This window comes from Pezoporus occidentalis, unplaced genomic scaffold (assembly GCF_034315485.1).
Source record: "Pezoporus occidentalis ecotype Australia unplaced genomic scaffold, CSIRO_AGI_Poc_V1 ctg21, whole genome shotgun sequence".
NCBI lineage: Eukaryota > Metazoa > Chordata > Aves > Psittaciformes > Psittacidae > Pezoporus > Pezoporus occidentalis.
In genome coordinates this window covers 6,282,803-6,298,683 of record NW_026913964.1, presented here as the reverse complement: position 1 = coordinate 6,298,683, position 15,881 = coordinate 6,282,803, and the positions used below count along the sequence as shown (strand labels likewise).

The 15,881-nt window shown below is 33.6% G+C and overlaps 1 protein-coding gene and 1 long non-coding RNA gene across 6 annotated transcripts in view; one reads left to right on the top strand and one right to left on the bottom strand.

Moving 5' to 3' along the window:
* Nucleotides 1-15,881, top strand: part of CDIN1 (CDAN1 interacting nuclease 1) — a 129,401-nt gene that overhangs the window by 68,995 nt on the left and 44,525 nt on the right. The window lies entirely within an intron of this gene.
* Nucleotides 1-15,881, bottom strand: part of LOC134164002 (uncharacterized) — a 68,029-nt gene that overhangs the window by 32,339 nt on the left and 19,809 nt on the right. Inside the window, exon 4 of the long non-coding RNA XR_009964947.1 lies at nucleotides 10,015-10,146. This is a non-coding gene — a long non-coding RNA (uncharacterized LOC134164002). The remainder of the gene's footprint in view (nucleotides 1-10,014; nucleotides 10,147-15,881) is intronic.

The window sequence follows — 15,881 nt, the reverse complement described above, 5'->3', positions numbered from 1 at the left end:
GGTCAAGTGACTTTAATATTGTAAAAGCTAGACTGAAGCGACATGTGGATCAATAAGGCTGTTTTGGAAGTAGCTCTGAGATTTTTGCCAGATCTTTTGTTATAACTGCTCATATTGAAAACAACTACAGAAATTGATGATTCTTAAACATTCATATAAAGGGAACTAAAAATCTCCATAGTGAGATTTGTTACTTCAGAAATCCAGAATTTAGTGATAGTTTAACTGTGGAAATCAGAAATATTTTTGTGGGGGGTTTTAAAGTAGAAATCCTTGGCGAAACTAACAGTATTACAGTATCTTCTGAAATGAGTTCTGAGTTACTGTAGCTTCTAATGTAATGACAGTTGCATTAGCAAACACATGTTGACAGATTAGGTTGCATGTAGTTTAGACAATAACTTTCACTGCTCTCTGGAACTATTGGTATGAAAAGACACAGGTGTAGCTGCACAAATTGTGAATCAATTTTGTGTGATTTAATCAACCTATGTGGGGATCTCTCAAGTGAGAATCGGTTTCCCTGTCAGTTCGCTGCAATTGCCTGTCTCCATACCTCTTGAAGGAAGAATCATCTGGAGAAGCAGCATCAGTTCACAATAGAGATATCACAACACTCAGCTGGTAGTTTAGGGTTTTGTAAACTTTATCTGTTGGTTGAAATTAAAGCCAAAATGAAATTGGAGAGAAAACCTGTAACATTGCCTGTTAGATGTGGATAGAAATATATTTCTGAATACTTTGAGAGGAATAAATGTAAGAGAATCTAGACCTTTTCCATTCAGCTATTTTATTGTTTCTCTGAAAATTAGGAGCAAGACTGAAAAAGTTTCTAGCTTTTTCCCCACATCTGTCACAGATGTAAGATGAATTCTGCACACAATCTGACTGAAAGCTTTGAATATAATTGTGGTTTGTTTGCTGTTATGTGTGTATTTCATTAAATCCTGTACTCTGTGCTAACTAAATCTGTGAGTGTCTTAAACTGGTCTGTACTGACAGGAAAAAAATGGCACTTTCTCATTTAACAGTACAGCTCCCTAGATGCAGTCAACCATGTCTGTTCACCTCAGTGCAAAAGAACACCTTTTTATTACTCTGAGTTCTGCAGGGACAGCTTAGCAAGGTTTTTTATGGCTCATACATCAATGGTATTGTTAAGCAATTTTCAGTTGCAGTGCTGCACTGCAACCTCATCTTCAAATTAAGCTTCGCATTAAAAATATACAAAGTGTACCTTGTCAGTGGGTTTGCACAGTTGTAATTTAAGATGTTGTTTAGGTATTGAGATTTTTCAATAATAAAGAAAAAGAAAAAGGCAAGCTTCATCTTTTTGCGACTGATTTTGTGCAGTGATGTTTTAGAAAAAAAGCTATTTTATATACTGAACAAACTTAGTATAAAATGTTTCATGTACTTACAGAATCCCTTCCCTCAGTATGTTCCTTCAAAGTGGTGGTATCCACTGAGTAGTCTACAGCTTTCACTGCCACTGGGTAAACAAGACAACTGCATGTACAAAACATAATTGCTTTGTGCATGTCATATATACCACACTTTTCTTTGTTCACTGGCCTACATTGGTGTATTTCTTGTAAACCACGAGGATAAAAACTGTTGAATAGTCTGTGTGACCAAAGGTAATTTGGAGAGCAAGAACAGGAAGTAACACAGATTGTACTTTAAAACAGAGTCTGAGAACTTGCTGTATATTATTTTAGGGTTTAAATGAATGCTGCTGTTTATTAGTTTGGGGTTGGTTTGTTGTTTTTTTTTAATAGTGTCTGATTTTACAATTCCTTCTAACTCTAAATGAAAAATTTGAGTTCTAGCTGTAAAAGTGTGTTAGAGCTGATAGGCATGACTGTTGTTTTCTGAAAGGCATATAGAGATCAGCAACACATGGTTCACATCAGAAATGGTGCACTGTCAGTGACTTGCTGTAAGAAGGTATAAACTCAAATTCAGCAATTTATATTTTCTATCTTCTGCAAGCCTGGCTAAGTCATATGTAGATTCTGGAATGTAATTTCTAGAGAGTCCCAGGAGAAAGCTTGGCACTGTTACTAGCTGAAGAAACTTTACTATATGTGAGGAAGACCGTAGGAAAATGTCATGTTTGACACTGATATTAAACTAAAGGCAATTTCACATAGTGAAAGAGAAGCATTTCATCATCTCTTTGAATAAGAATGGTAAGTCAACCTTGTACTAAATTCCTTCTCCCATTTGCTTGTATTCTAAATATTGTTAGTCCTATACTTCTGCTTTTTGAAAGAATAAATGAAAGCAAGTTTTCTATAAGTAATTTTAAAATAATAACCACACTTTTCGGAATCCTAAATACATTATGCCTGATCTTGAGACTTCCATTTACAACAGTAATAGTAAAATTATCATAGAATCCTGTAGATTAAAAAATGTGTTTATTTCAGATAAAGGCAAACAAACAATGCAAAAGACTATTTCTGTCACAAACAGCCATTGTATTCTTAGGGGTTTTTGAACAAAGCATTCTGTTCAGATTCATTTGCTGGTGACTATACTGAGCACAGGCTGAATCAGAACATCAGAATGATTACTTTTTTTTCTGTTCAGCTGTTTAAAATGGTTTGACATGTTAACTGTGATGGCTGTTTAAGTAATAATTGTTGTCTGATTGTAGGTAGTGGGGGAAGAGGGAGTTATGCTGTGGGGTTATAGATGGCTGTTCTATAACAAGATCAGTATTCTACAATTGCAAATGGTTTAAAGAGTTGTACTGGTGAGTTGAAAGTCAGTGGTATAACGACTTGGAGGAAACCTTGGGAGTTGCATTTGTCAAGTGGCTTGGAAAACTGTTCATGCATACCCAGTATCCAAAGCTTCATTGGCAGCAGATAAAGAACTGAAAGGTCATTCTTCTTCTTGCAGTATGATGGTTTGTTGACATATTTTGACATGCTGATGCAATGCTGAAAGGTTTTGACCTTACTGCAACACTGAGGGACTTAGAGTTTGTTTAGCTGTCTAATGCCTGCAGATTTTCACACATGCTGGGTTTTGCTCTACTCCTTTTTCTGCTGGCCCCACTTGAATTAATAAATTAGTCTTAAACAAAAATAGATGTAAATAGAAGAGAGAGTTTATGTTTATTTTTGCCACTTAGGACTATAGATAGATAGATAAGTTTCTTCAAAAATAATTCGCTTTTTAAAAATTTGCCATGGCAACTTGCTGACCTTAGTAGTACTGAGTAAGCTACATCTGTTTATAGGCAAGAGAATCAAAAGCAGTGAAGAGTGCTGATTCCTGCTAGCCTACTGATTTGGGAGTTTTACTGTGTGAAGATGATAAAATTCTGTGTTCTTCTGCAAGTTAAAACAGTGATACATGTGCACACTCTTAAAACATTCATGCACACACACACATATATGGGCATACCTCTGCTTTTCACAAAAGTTCTAGATACATTTAGCTTTCCAACAGCATTTGACATGAATTATTGTTATCTTTATTTAAAGATACATGAACACTATAAAAATGAACATGTAGTTTATTAAATTTTTTTTTTTTTTAATTTAGCTCAATAGTAATGATTTTAGATGTTACCCATCATCCTCTTTTTAACAACATGATTGAGTCACAGGGCATGAAGAGTTTGTCCATTGAGACCACACTTACACCTAGCATTGCAATGTTAATTATTTGGCTGAGCACCACAGGTTGTTTTATTTTGTATCAAAACTAATTTTTATCAAAGCAAAATAAAAAAGACCATGCTGTATTCATATTGGCATTTACATTTGAATGATACTAATTAAGTATATATTTTCATGCTTTGTTCTCCTTAGATATTGTATTTAATATGGACATGAAATTGTGATTTTCATTATAATTTAATTCTATTACTTAAGCCTCTTTCACTACTAGATTGTGGCATTCTCAACTTTAGAAGTAGTAAATGAAGCACTACATAGCTTTTAATTATTTTTTGTTATATTTTTCTGTACTGTCTTAAATATTACCATGTCACAAGAGGCTTGTGTAGTGCCGATAGAGCATTTTCAGCTTCCATCCACATTACTGCAAGGCTTCAACTCCAATTTTCCTGTTATTTCTCGTTCAGATTGGACAAGCATCTAAGTTTATGTACGATAAGAGCTGACAGCGTAGATCCTGCTATGCTTGCCAAAGGCCTGGTCGCAGACACTCCACTATGTCAAAGAATGTCAACCCCCCACAGACCTTACCTTTCAGAATTCCTTGTAATTTTTAATTGACATTTACATCTGACATTTTCAATGTAATTCTTAAGTGTTGAATCTTTATCTATCTAGTAATAGTTAAACCAAATCAAAACAAAAAGAATCCCTTCCTGTAAACTATGATTTCATATATTTTTCATTTAACAAGGTCAAGTTGCTGGGCTGAAACTCAAGAATGACCAACTCCCCCTTCCTTCATGTAATTCTATATTTGTTAGTCTAATCCATTTCAAATGACAATTGAGGAAGGTAGTAGGAGTATAAAGTGGAATTTAACTCTTAGTACTAATGAACAAAGCATATTACTATTACTAGGCATTATGCCCTGAAAGGACAGAGATTTTGAGAAAATTTTAAGAATACTAATACAGTTTTTCCTTTGAGTCAGGTATTTGAATACTGAAAGTGATACCTTCATACCAGTATTCGTGCAACATGTGCATGTAAACAGCATATTGTGAATGAAGTGAAACCAGCAAGTATGTAATTTAGCTTCATGTTGCAGTGTGTTTTGTTCCTTGCCTTGAGAAATCTGAAATTTTCATTCGGTTTAAAATACTAAAAGCCTAATAAATTAGTATGAGCATAATTATGCACCTCTTGAAAGTTAGAATGAAGGACTACAGTTGATCGCAAATGTCACAAAGTAAAGAAGTAAAAGAAGCCTTTTGTCACAAATAATGCTGCTTTTCTTCTAATTAGTTAATTTACATTTTGCAAATTAAGGGCAAGATTCAGACAGAAGATAATCTAGTAGCATATCATAGCTTTACTGACCTGTGTTTGTATATGCCAAATTTAAGTTAATTAGAAATGTAGATGTTGTTTTATCTGTCAAAAAGCTCATCTTAAAAAAAAAAAAAAAATCTAGATACACTTTTCCCCCAAACATTTATCATCTAAATAATAGTCTTGCCAAGATGGCAGCCTCATAATAAACTCTTTTCAGTGGAGTGATGGGTAATGAAGCTTGCTTGTGAAGGCAGCGAAAAATGTTGTCTAGCCAAATGTGTGAATATGATGGCTAGAGAATCAGTGGACTTTCTCAGTCATCAATCTTTTTAGTAGCCTCTTATACATCTGAATATTTTGATAGATGATCTAATAATTGAGTTATCTATCTTTCTAACTATCAGAGTTGCATAAAAATTATTCTCACATGCTATTGAATATTATATATATTGGGCACCCAGTAAATTTTTCAAAAAAGGGTCCAAGAGGTGGAGGAATTTAGTTGTGTCTTAAGCATCCTTTAATATATTAAATGATAAACTACTACATATAGAATATAAAACTATTTGTACTAATATAGGAAGAAAGTAAACAATGTCAATAGCTTATTACAGATAAGACTCACAGTAAATAAAGCATGTAAAAACATGAGACTGCTATGGTAGTGCAGAATCTAATTGAAATTTGAGGTATGAGTAGATTAAGAAGCCAGTTAATGGACAGCAGTCATATTTACACACAGCTGCACAAATTCCTTATGTCTAGGAAATCTTGGCTGAGGGAAAAAGAAATACAGTGCCACTGTGGAGTCCAAAGTTACCGTTCCGATCTCTGTGAGAGCAGTTTCTCTTGATTAAAGATGAGACTGAAAAGTATGTATTGAAACTGCCCACATCTTGTTTTTTCTGGGTGATTATGCAATATGGATTTGCGTCTCCAGAGCACAAGAATTTGCTTTCCAAGGAAACTAATATTGCATAACAGGAGCATTCAGGGTATTTGGATGAGCTGCATTGAACACATCATCAGATGTGTCTTTCTAGGGCTTATGAGTAGAAAAGCAAAGCGATTTATGGTGTTGGTGGTTTTTCTTTTTTAAACACTACACTTCAGACAGACATTATACACTTCTAGGCTTTGAATGCATTTCTGCTGAAAGGATCAGGAAAAAATTATTTTAATAGTAATTAAAATATTTTTGCAATAAGAGCATTTTCTATTCAAATATCTTTTTTCCCCCTCAGTTTTACCGTTTATGTTTGATTACATGCTTTTCTATAGATTATAAAATGTTACTTCTTGTAAATTCTTGAAAACTCTATGTGAGGGGCTCATTTTTTACAAAATGCAATTACTCTGAATTACAGTATATTTTAATTTTTTAGTACTTCTTTTGTCCACTTCATAATTACAGCAAGATACAAACAAGTGCATTTTATGAATGGTTCTCCAGTTTAGCAAGTGGCTTTTCTTTCTCTGGTCAGAGCTAGATTGATCAGGATGCTTTCTTGAGGATATCAAAAAATTGTTCACTTATTGCAGAATATTAATGGAAAAGTATCAAAGGGATATGCTTTACAGTTACTACCTGCTTAAAGGAGGAAGGCAAAGATGGATTTCAAGGAGTTGGGTGTTACCATCATTTGACAAGTACTTTGTGAAAGTACCGTTGTGCCTCGTTGGACCTTGCCACTGCATACTGATCTACAAATTTAACAGTTTTAGCTGTCTAACTGACAGCGGTTGTGACTTATGCTTAGTGAGCAAAGTCCTTGATGTTTAGGAGTTCTGGTTAAACATGCATAATTAGTTTGGTACAGTTTGAATACATGTAAAGCAAGACACTGAGTAACAAAAATATAAAAGCCAACAATAAAAATTTGGTTTGGAAGTTCAACACTTGCAATATTTCATTCCACGTAAGCAGTCTATGTTTTTGTTTTCTATAATGCTTACATTGATTTTATGCAATCTTAAATTACATACGTGTAATTTCACATATGCATAATTTAAACCTAGAACTAAGGCATTAGAAAACAAATTAGAAAGATTAAATTATTCTCTCTCATTACTTGGGGAGTTTTACTATAAGAAAGATAAAAAACTTCTGAATATATAAATTTGTAAGCAATTAACTGGAATTTATCAAAGCCAGTGTCTGATTTTCTTTACTGTATATGGCTTCTTCTGATCTTAATGGCAGTTATTCTAGCTAGTACTTGTAGCATGTCTACTTGAGAACACACTGAGCTCCTATGCTTATACAGTGTGTTATGCAAACTTACGTCTGTATTTGTGTGTATGATTTTAGAGTGTTTATATCTCAATTTAGGAAAGAGCTCTTCATTTCCCACTCCTAATCAAAATAGCAAGCATCTGTGTTCCTTCTGGTTTGTCATTTGATTAGCATGCTCTCATCCATCACTAGTCTGATATGAACATCAAGAAATCATGTCCTTTTGTTTTAAATGATAAATATGCCTTTGTCATGAATACTTACAGACATTCCAAGATTTACATCTGAATTGTCAGAGTGTAACTGCATGGCTTCTCTGATGTGTGACATTATTAGTGAAATAAAGAACTTCTTAATTTTTTTATGGATGGCCTTAAATATTGATGTTACAAAGCTGATTTAGCTGTGATGCTGAAAAAAATTGTCCTTTTTTCTAAGATGTGTTGTTTATCAGCAACAATCAGCTGCAGAAGAGCCTCTGTGGACATCCTTATTTGCATGGTCCAAGCCTATCTCTTCAGGTTTCATTATTTAGGTCTGATGTCTAGTTAGCTCTTATAAAAACTAATACCATCTGAAGTACCAGGCTTCCGGTGGGCATACAACCAACATGAAATTTTTTTCAATCTGACTAATCTTATTAAAGACAGTATCTCTTTAAACTCGAGCTTTGTTTCAGTGTCTGGATCAATTGCATCTTGTAAATGCATTTCTGTGAACGTTTCACTGCTTGTTTCAGTGGATAAACGCATCTCGATTAAATTATATTCTGCAAGTTTTTTAATTTAAAAAATAGTGAAAATTCTGGTGTTTAGATTAAAGTTTTACTACCATTTTTACTATGTCTTGCTCCTACTAAGGCAGAAATAACTACTGTATTGCTGGCTTCCCATTGTTGAAATGTGGCATTTTATCAACTATTTGTACCAAAAATTGAGTGTGTCATGCAAATATGTAATTTAATTTTTAGTTCCTACAGAAAGCAACTGTTTGTTGAAATCTTTGGGTTCACTTACACATGATAAAACATCATTTCCTGTATTTCTTTGCAGCTGTTATTGTGTCCTGAGTTTTTCATGATCAAAATAATTTTGTGTTCTAACTGCTGTAATGCTGAAATTGAATCTTTGAAATTTACAATTTCGCGGTACTCCAATTTATAATCTTTGAAACTTACAAAATGTTTTAGAGAGAAATTTAGCAGAGGGTCCCACTAAATTATTTAAAGACCCACGATCAGATTATAATTACAATATTTTGTAATGCTATATATAATAGACTGCTCTATTTAGGTTTTTTTCCACCTTTTTATTGTTCTTTACCTCAGAGACTTTGACCACAACATATTTTATGTAATCAAGTTGATTTGATTGCAAGTTTTTTAAAGTCATATAAAACTGATCACATAATTATCACATTATTTTATCTGTTTATTTGGAATGTAGTCCTTACTTGATTTTAAAGTAGTGAAAGGTACCCATATTTCAGGCTCTCTGTAGAAGAGTAATTTTGAAAGTATATTCTCATGTATTTGTTTCAAAAGGAGAAATACCTCGCATCCTTTGCAACAAAGCCCAGTAAATTGACATTTTCTGGCATATGAAGAATGCATGTGAGTTTTTGAGACACTGAAGCTGTAACCCAACTTGAAGAAGACAATGATGGCAGTGAGCTTCTGTCCAGAGTTAATCAGCTGCAGAATTTGTAAACTGCGTATGTGTCAAAGTTGAAAATGTTAGCACTCTGATAGAAGCTTGAAAAGGTTAGACCTGATAAAAGCCATCAGCAGTTAAAGAAAGTGATTTATGGGAATGTAATGACACAAAATGCCTCATTTATCACTCATATATAGATAGGTTAAGATTTCTGTGTCATACTTTAAAAACTTGACCACTTAGAATTGTCAAAATAGGTACTTAATTGCCCATCATACATTTCAGTTCAAATTTCCTCTTCTTAAATTTTGGTGATTTTCCTGTTTTGTTTCTCATATGGTTCTTTTTAAAGTCATTCATATTTCATATTTATTTCATATTTGTTTCAAATGGTATGCTCAGTGCTCTGTTAGAACTTTTATTAGGTAAAGCTGTTGATTTGAGTGCTATCCAAATCTTTTGTTGATTTACGGTTTCATTCAGCCTAACTGTAAGGAAAATAACTGAAGGTTTTGTTTTATTTTGTTTTATACCACTAATTCTTACCAAGAGTTTACAGCTTTCTAATTCAATCCTTACATTTCCTCTCCAAACTGAAATAGGAGAATTAAACGTGAGATCCATCAATTGGTTTCCAGTTCCAGTCACTTAAGTTACTGTTTATCTCCATATGAATTAAATTTAATCTAAAACTGCCAGTACTGTTAAATGATCCTAACACAAAATAAAAATGTTAGGAAAAATGCACAGTAGCGTGTTATGCTTTTACTGGTTTGATTTGAGAATAACAGCAAGCAAATCCCATAGATGCAAGATGGTTTGTGGGTTTTTTAAACTGTCCACAGTTTTATCATAATGCTGAAAAAAAATTATAACAAACATGGGTAAATCCTAATTAGGGAATACCTTTAAGAACATATTTGTAAGATAAAGCAACTGCTCTAAAGTCATTGCACTAAAATACAGGTTCAGCTTGAAAGAACTGTAATAATGAAGTTTGTAAGGATTTCTTTAGCTACTTATCTTTTTAAAACTATTCCATCCTCTTATTTCTTCATTTTATACAGAAAAGGAAAAAAAAAAAAAAAGAACAGAAATTAGCCTGAACAGAATAATTTTAATTTTTAATATCAGAAAACCTTACCTTTTCGTTAGCTCTCATAATTTATGGCCCTGGTTGTATAGCATTTTGTTTGTTCAGTGATGACCTTCCAGGTTCAATTTAAAAAGAAGTCAGAGGCATTTGTCATGTCTGCTTGATCTTGTCCAGAGGTACCTGTTGTAATTATAAAGGACTAATAAGGTTGTTTATAATATAACAGTCTGACAACCCTAAAAAATCTTTCAGAGAGTAACTTATTTTTTTGTCTGTCTTAAGGAAAAAAAAAAATCTGTAATCTCGCTTCAGGCTGTGCTGTGTCTTTTCAACATTTAGTTGCGAAAGCATAAAGCACTTATACCTTGAAAAACTTAACTTAGTTTTAAGAGATATGCTGTTTAATTTGCTCATTAGTAATACCTTTTGCAAATAGTAATAATGTGGCTACAGTATAGATGTGCCCTATATTTAATTGGTGTATGTGGAAGCTATGAGGACATGCTAGGAAACAGTGAATTCCTTTCGTGGTGTAAAAAAACCCACACTTATTAACATGTCTGTTGCAAAAATGTGTGATACATTAATATAGTAAGTTCCCTTTCTTAAGAAAAAAATCCTAATTAAGAAAATCTCGTTTATTCCATTTTAAGCATTATTAAAGTACTGCTGTAAGTAGGTGTTATTGCAGTGATATTTTACATTATGTGTCAGATTTTTTACAACTGACTGATCATTTTTCCCTTCATATGTCCTTGTTTTGCTTCCTGTCTTCTCTTTCCTCCCCCATTTCAGCATCATCCAGCAATACTGCTTTTTATATGTATGCATATAAGGTAAACAAAAGCATACTAAAACCAATGGAATTTGAATGTTTGAAAGAAATGTTTACCTCTCTTGTAGGGTATATAACAACACTGTAATACTGTCAGGCTACCATACATCATTTAAATACCCTTAGACAGCAAAAGCAGAATCTTGACAATTCAGTAATCTCATCATGTGATATCAAGAAGCCTTTTTTCATATCTACAATTGGGACAAATTTATGTTGTATGCATTTATGGTTGTTAAACTCAAAATTGTCTCATTTCATTAATTTTTTAACATTGTGCTCTCTTAATGACTATGAAGAAATGTATTAAAATGCCTTAATTATAGGGCTAGGAGAAGAGAAAGTGCAAGTCTTTTTAGCATATGATCTTTCAATTGTTCACTAAAGGATAAAGAGGGCATTCAAGCGTGTTTTAGGTAACTGTCAGCAATAATAAAATGCAGGGTAGTTTGTAGAGCCTTTAAAGACCTTTTGGGGAAATAGATTTAATTAAAAAACAATATAATGGACTTTTCATTTCAAAGAAATCCAAAATGTTATAAAATTTCAGGATTTTACTGTATTAAGAGTAATGTATGTTTCCAAGGATGATGAAGAATAGCTGTAAAAATATTCTGCAGTCCATACAGCAGTGATAGCTTTCTTTTGTGTATGTAGCTTTAGCTTTTAATGTGTGTGTCTTTTAGCTTTTAATACACATATACGGATAGCATATTAGAGCATATTTTAGGTTTTCTTAGCAGAGTGATTTTATCCGTTTGGGGTTTTTTAGTTTGTTATGCTTTTAACAAGGAATTATTGCTGTTGCTTTGGTTTTTGGGGGGTTGTTCTGTTGTTCTTTTTTCCTTTTTAATAAGTGAACGTTTACCTTCTTAATGTAAAATTATGTTGTTACATCACCACAGAACAATATAACTGACATCTTGACAGATGTTCATTTGCCTGTTTGGTAGAGTCACTAGGCTCCTACTCATCATCTTAGTTATTGTGAAAATACATTTCACAGTATGTTTTGAATTTCTGCTTTTTTTCTCATGAAATCAGAAATTGCATTTTCTAGTAATGTTTTTGATTGTGTGGTGTGTTGAAAAGTTTACTTAGACACTTGTTCTGCACTATAGAGTTATATGACTTCTGGCAAATTAGGGACAACTTAACCTGCATGTGGCACGCAGAGGTTTATAAGCAAAATTGACTGCTGTCTTTATACAGTGGTTTTGCTCGCTTGCTTATCCTTGTTGCACGGAAGTTTTTGTGAGGAAATTGCTTTTGTGAGAAAGTTTTTGTAAGCTGTTTTCTCTCATCCTGGTGCACACACATGAATTGCATTGACCAATTGGTTTGTCATAACGAGTACCAAATGAATCTGCATCCAAGTTGTCTTTGTGTAGCGAGGTTTTTTTACAGATAAATCAAATTCACCAAAGTGCATTTTCCACAAATGCTAAAACTCTGTCAGATTTGTAGTTGTAGTTGCTGGCCCAAGTACATTATAAAGCATGTTCACAATGAAAATGTGACTTAAATATTTAGAGTCTTTGCTGTATCCTCTGGTAAATTATGTTTGGATTATTAATTCATATCAGTGTTCACTTTGTCACTGACTGATTACAGAAATAGAAAATTATCCCTGTTAGTGGATTTGGTGATTTCTCTTAAGAAAAATAGGGTTTGTTTTCTGCTTGCGCACATGCCTTGAACTGCAGCACAAATGAATAGCATAGCCTCTGTATCATGCACTGGGCAATGACTGTATGAGAAAGATAGCTAATCTTAATAGCTAAAATGTACGAACATATGATACTGTTCTACATAAAAAAGCCTCACTATTTTCTTTGTTGCTGGGCTTCCTGAAACTTGAGGACTCAAAACTACCCAAACTGCAACCAATAGTTAGCATGTCCAGCCTCAGTACAAGCTGAGGATTTCATGATGCAAATAGATGATCACAATAGAATAATGGTGTTCCTTTACACTGTTATGCGTTATGATTCTTAGTGGCTGATTCTCATGCATTTGCCTCTGGACAATGGACAGGGTAAGCTGTAATGGCTGTAAATTTAGCTTTGAATCTCTGTTCCATCATTAATCTCTTTTGTACTACCAAGCAAATTACTTGTTGCTTCCATATTTAAAATTCACTAACTGTAAAAGCCTGATACTGCATCAAAATTTTGCAAGGTTATACTTAAAATTGATAGGGTGTTTTCTTTAAACTCAAGGTAAAAGAGGCTACAGATGCAGATATATGAATACACTCTGTTATAAAATAATCTCTATTCTTACAGAAGAAGTGTAAACCTAAGCACAGATCTTCTCATAACTTTGTTTTTTCTTATCACCATTTATGGTGTGTCAAGGAAGAGAAAAAGAATCCAGGAGTACTGTCTGTGCTTTGGCATAAAACATTATGAAAACAACATAAAGTTCCAGATGTTTTTTGGCTTGCGTTAAGGAGATAAAGGATAGGATTCTAAGACAAATACAAATCATGTCAAAGTACCAGTCAGATCATGCTTCTCTGCAAAATGTCCAGGGGAACAAGTTCAGAAAGAACAGTCTGTTTTCTCACTGTTACGGAAAAGGACTTTCCCAGTTGTAAATGCATACCATACTGTCTTTTGTGTCTTGTGCTTTTTTAGCCCTTCTCTGTAAAATCAGCATGTGGACCTCTGAAAATTAATACCCTTGCTTGTAGATTATTTTCTTTAATAATTTTTAGTTGCCACAAGACCAATAGGATGTAATAGCAGTAAGACCTTTAGTCTGCTCAGCATCTGCCCTCTCCCTGACTTGAACATACCACAAAATGAGGCTGAGTCTGTGGAATTGGCATGGTGGAAGATTCTCGTTCATATGTAAGTTTCAGGGAAACATCTGCATCACAATGGTAGATCTTATCTCAGAATATATATATGTGGGTGTATATGAGTGTACGGATGTATGTCTGCATTACATAGACATAACTAAAATGTGAAGTTTAAACATAATAGTGTAATGTTATCATAGTCCTTTTTGGGTATATCAGTAAAATACTTTAAAATAGTGCTTTGCTGTTTATAAAAATATTTCTTGTATCTCTACTATAATATTCTCTCCCTGGTTTTGCTATTATACACATGAGTGAATGTGTCTGAACTGAAACAAGTAGAAAAAGTGACTTTTTAACAATGAAATATATTAAAATTATTTAATTTCAGATAGGATGAAAAACAAAAAAAAGGCTGTTTAGCATCATGGGATATTGTATTACCTATGGAGAAATACACTTTGCTGCATGAGTCTTTTCTATGACATGAGGGAATTTGTGTATAACATTCCTTTCAGTAGCTCCCAGTGTATGTTTTAGAGTATTAATTACCTAGTCAGGTTTTATTAGAGCCCATTGAGTTTTGCATAATTAAAATTGTAGCAACAGCTAAATGATATGAGATGTGGAATGCAGAATCTTTGCCAAGTGTTCATCTCTGGGGTTTCAGAGGAGTGGATGATCAGGAGAAACTTAGAAGTCTGATACTGAAAAAGAAAATAAATATGACATGGATGTGTATTTACCGTTGTATAAAATACTGAAGTTAAGTATAATAGATTGCTATGTTGTTCTTGTGGAGCAGCAATATTATGTGTAGAGTTTCTAAAGTAGTTACTAATTTTAAAAAGCAAAACTTTATAATTGCAGTATTGGGTAACTGTAGACTGGTTTCTGTACACCTGTAAGTTAAATGTTTTGGATGTAGTGTGAGAAAAGTTGTTTATTCTCTAGATGCTATCAAAGGCATGTAACTGAAAAACAAAAAAAAAAATCATTAAATTTAATATTGTGTGGCCATTAGGGGTGTATACAGTAAATATACATCATTATTTATTACATAGAATCAGTCTATATAGCAGAGGTCTAGTTCTGTTTGAAGTTAGTGCAAAAATTTGTGCTGTCCTCCATGCAAGTAAGAATAAAGCAGCCATCAGTACTAGTTTTGACCTGTGTAATGACTTGGTCCTTTAGGTTAAGTGATCAGATACAGCATAAGATCTACAATTGTACTGATACAGTAACTTGCAGCAAATCCAGTGAAGGGCCACAAACACAATGAAGGGTTTGGAGTATGTTTCACGTGAGGAGAGGCTGAGAGAGCTCCAACTGTTTAGTGGGGAGAAGAGCAGGATCAAGTGGGAGCTTAGCAATATAAATACCTTACGGGAGGGAGTAAGTAATATGAAGCCCGTGTCTTCTCACTGATGCCCAGTGAGAGGACAAGAGGCAGTGGACACAAATTGAAATATAGGAAAATTTATTGAAATTTGTGAAAAACCTGTCTTACTTTCTTGTTCTTGTCAAACCCTGGAGCAGGCTGTCTGGAGAGAGTGTGAAGTCTTCATCGTTGGAGATATTCAAAACCCAACTAGACAAAGCCTGGAACGTTTATCTTCAGTTCACCCTACTTTGAGCAGGACTAGACAATATCTAGAGGTCCATTTTTACCACAGTTATTCAGTGTTTGTGTGATTTTATTATTATTTTTATCAGGGTTTTTTTGTTTTTTTGTTTTTTTTTTTTTGAAGTCACAGAGGACTCGATGTTGAAATAAGTGGAAGGGAAATCTGAAGAGCTTTAGTCCAGTAGACTGTGCTGCTGTTACTGTCAGATTTCCTGAACAAGGAAATCATTTATTCAATATTCAGGGTGAGATAGAAAATTAGGCTGTAGAAATGAGAGGAAAAAACTATCTACCCATTAATGTTTGTCTAAAAACTAATAAGTACTAAGCACCAATATAATATAACAAAATAATAAGTGCTTAAACAGTAAGAATATGAAAGAATAATGGAAGGAAAGTAGTAAGAGGGTGGTTTTATAAATCTTGTTGGTCTGAAGTTTGGGGATCGGCTCACAGAAGAGTATACAACTGTAGACATACAAAGTTAACAGTAATGATTAAAGTCAGTAACTGCCAGCAGATCATAATATGTTAAAGGTTGTAATCTTTTGAAAGAAGTTGGTTGGCTTTCCTGTTGGCCATCCTATCAACTTTAACCTCCAACCTTCTCCAGCATGTATCACTACAAATAAAACTGCTGAGGT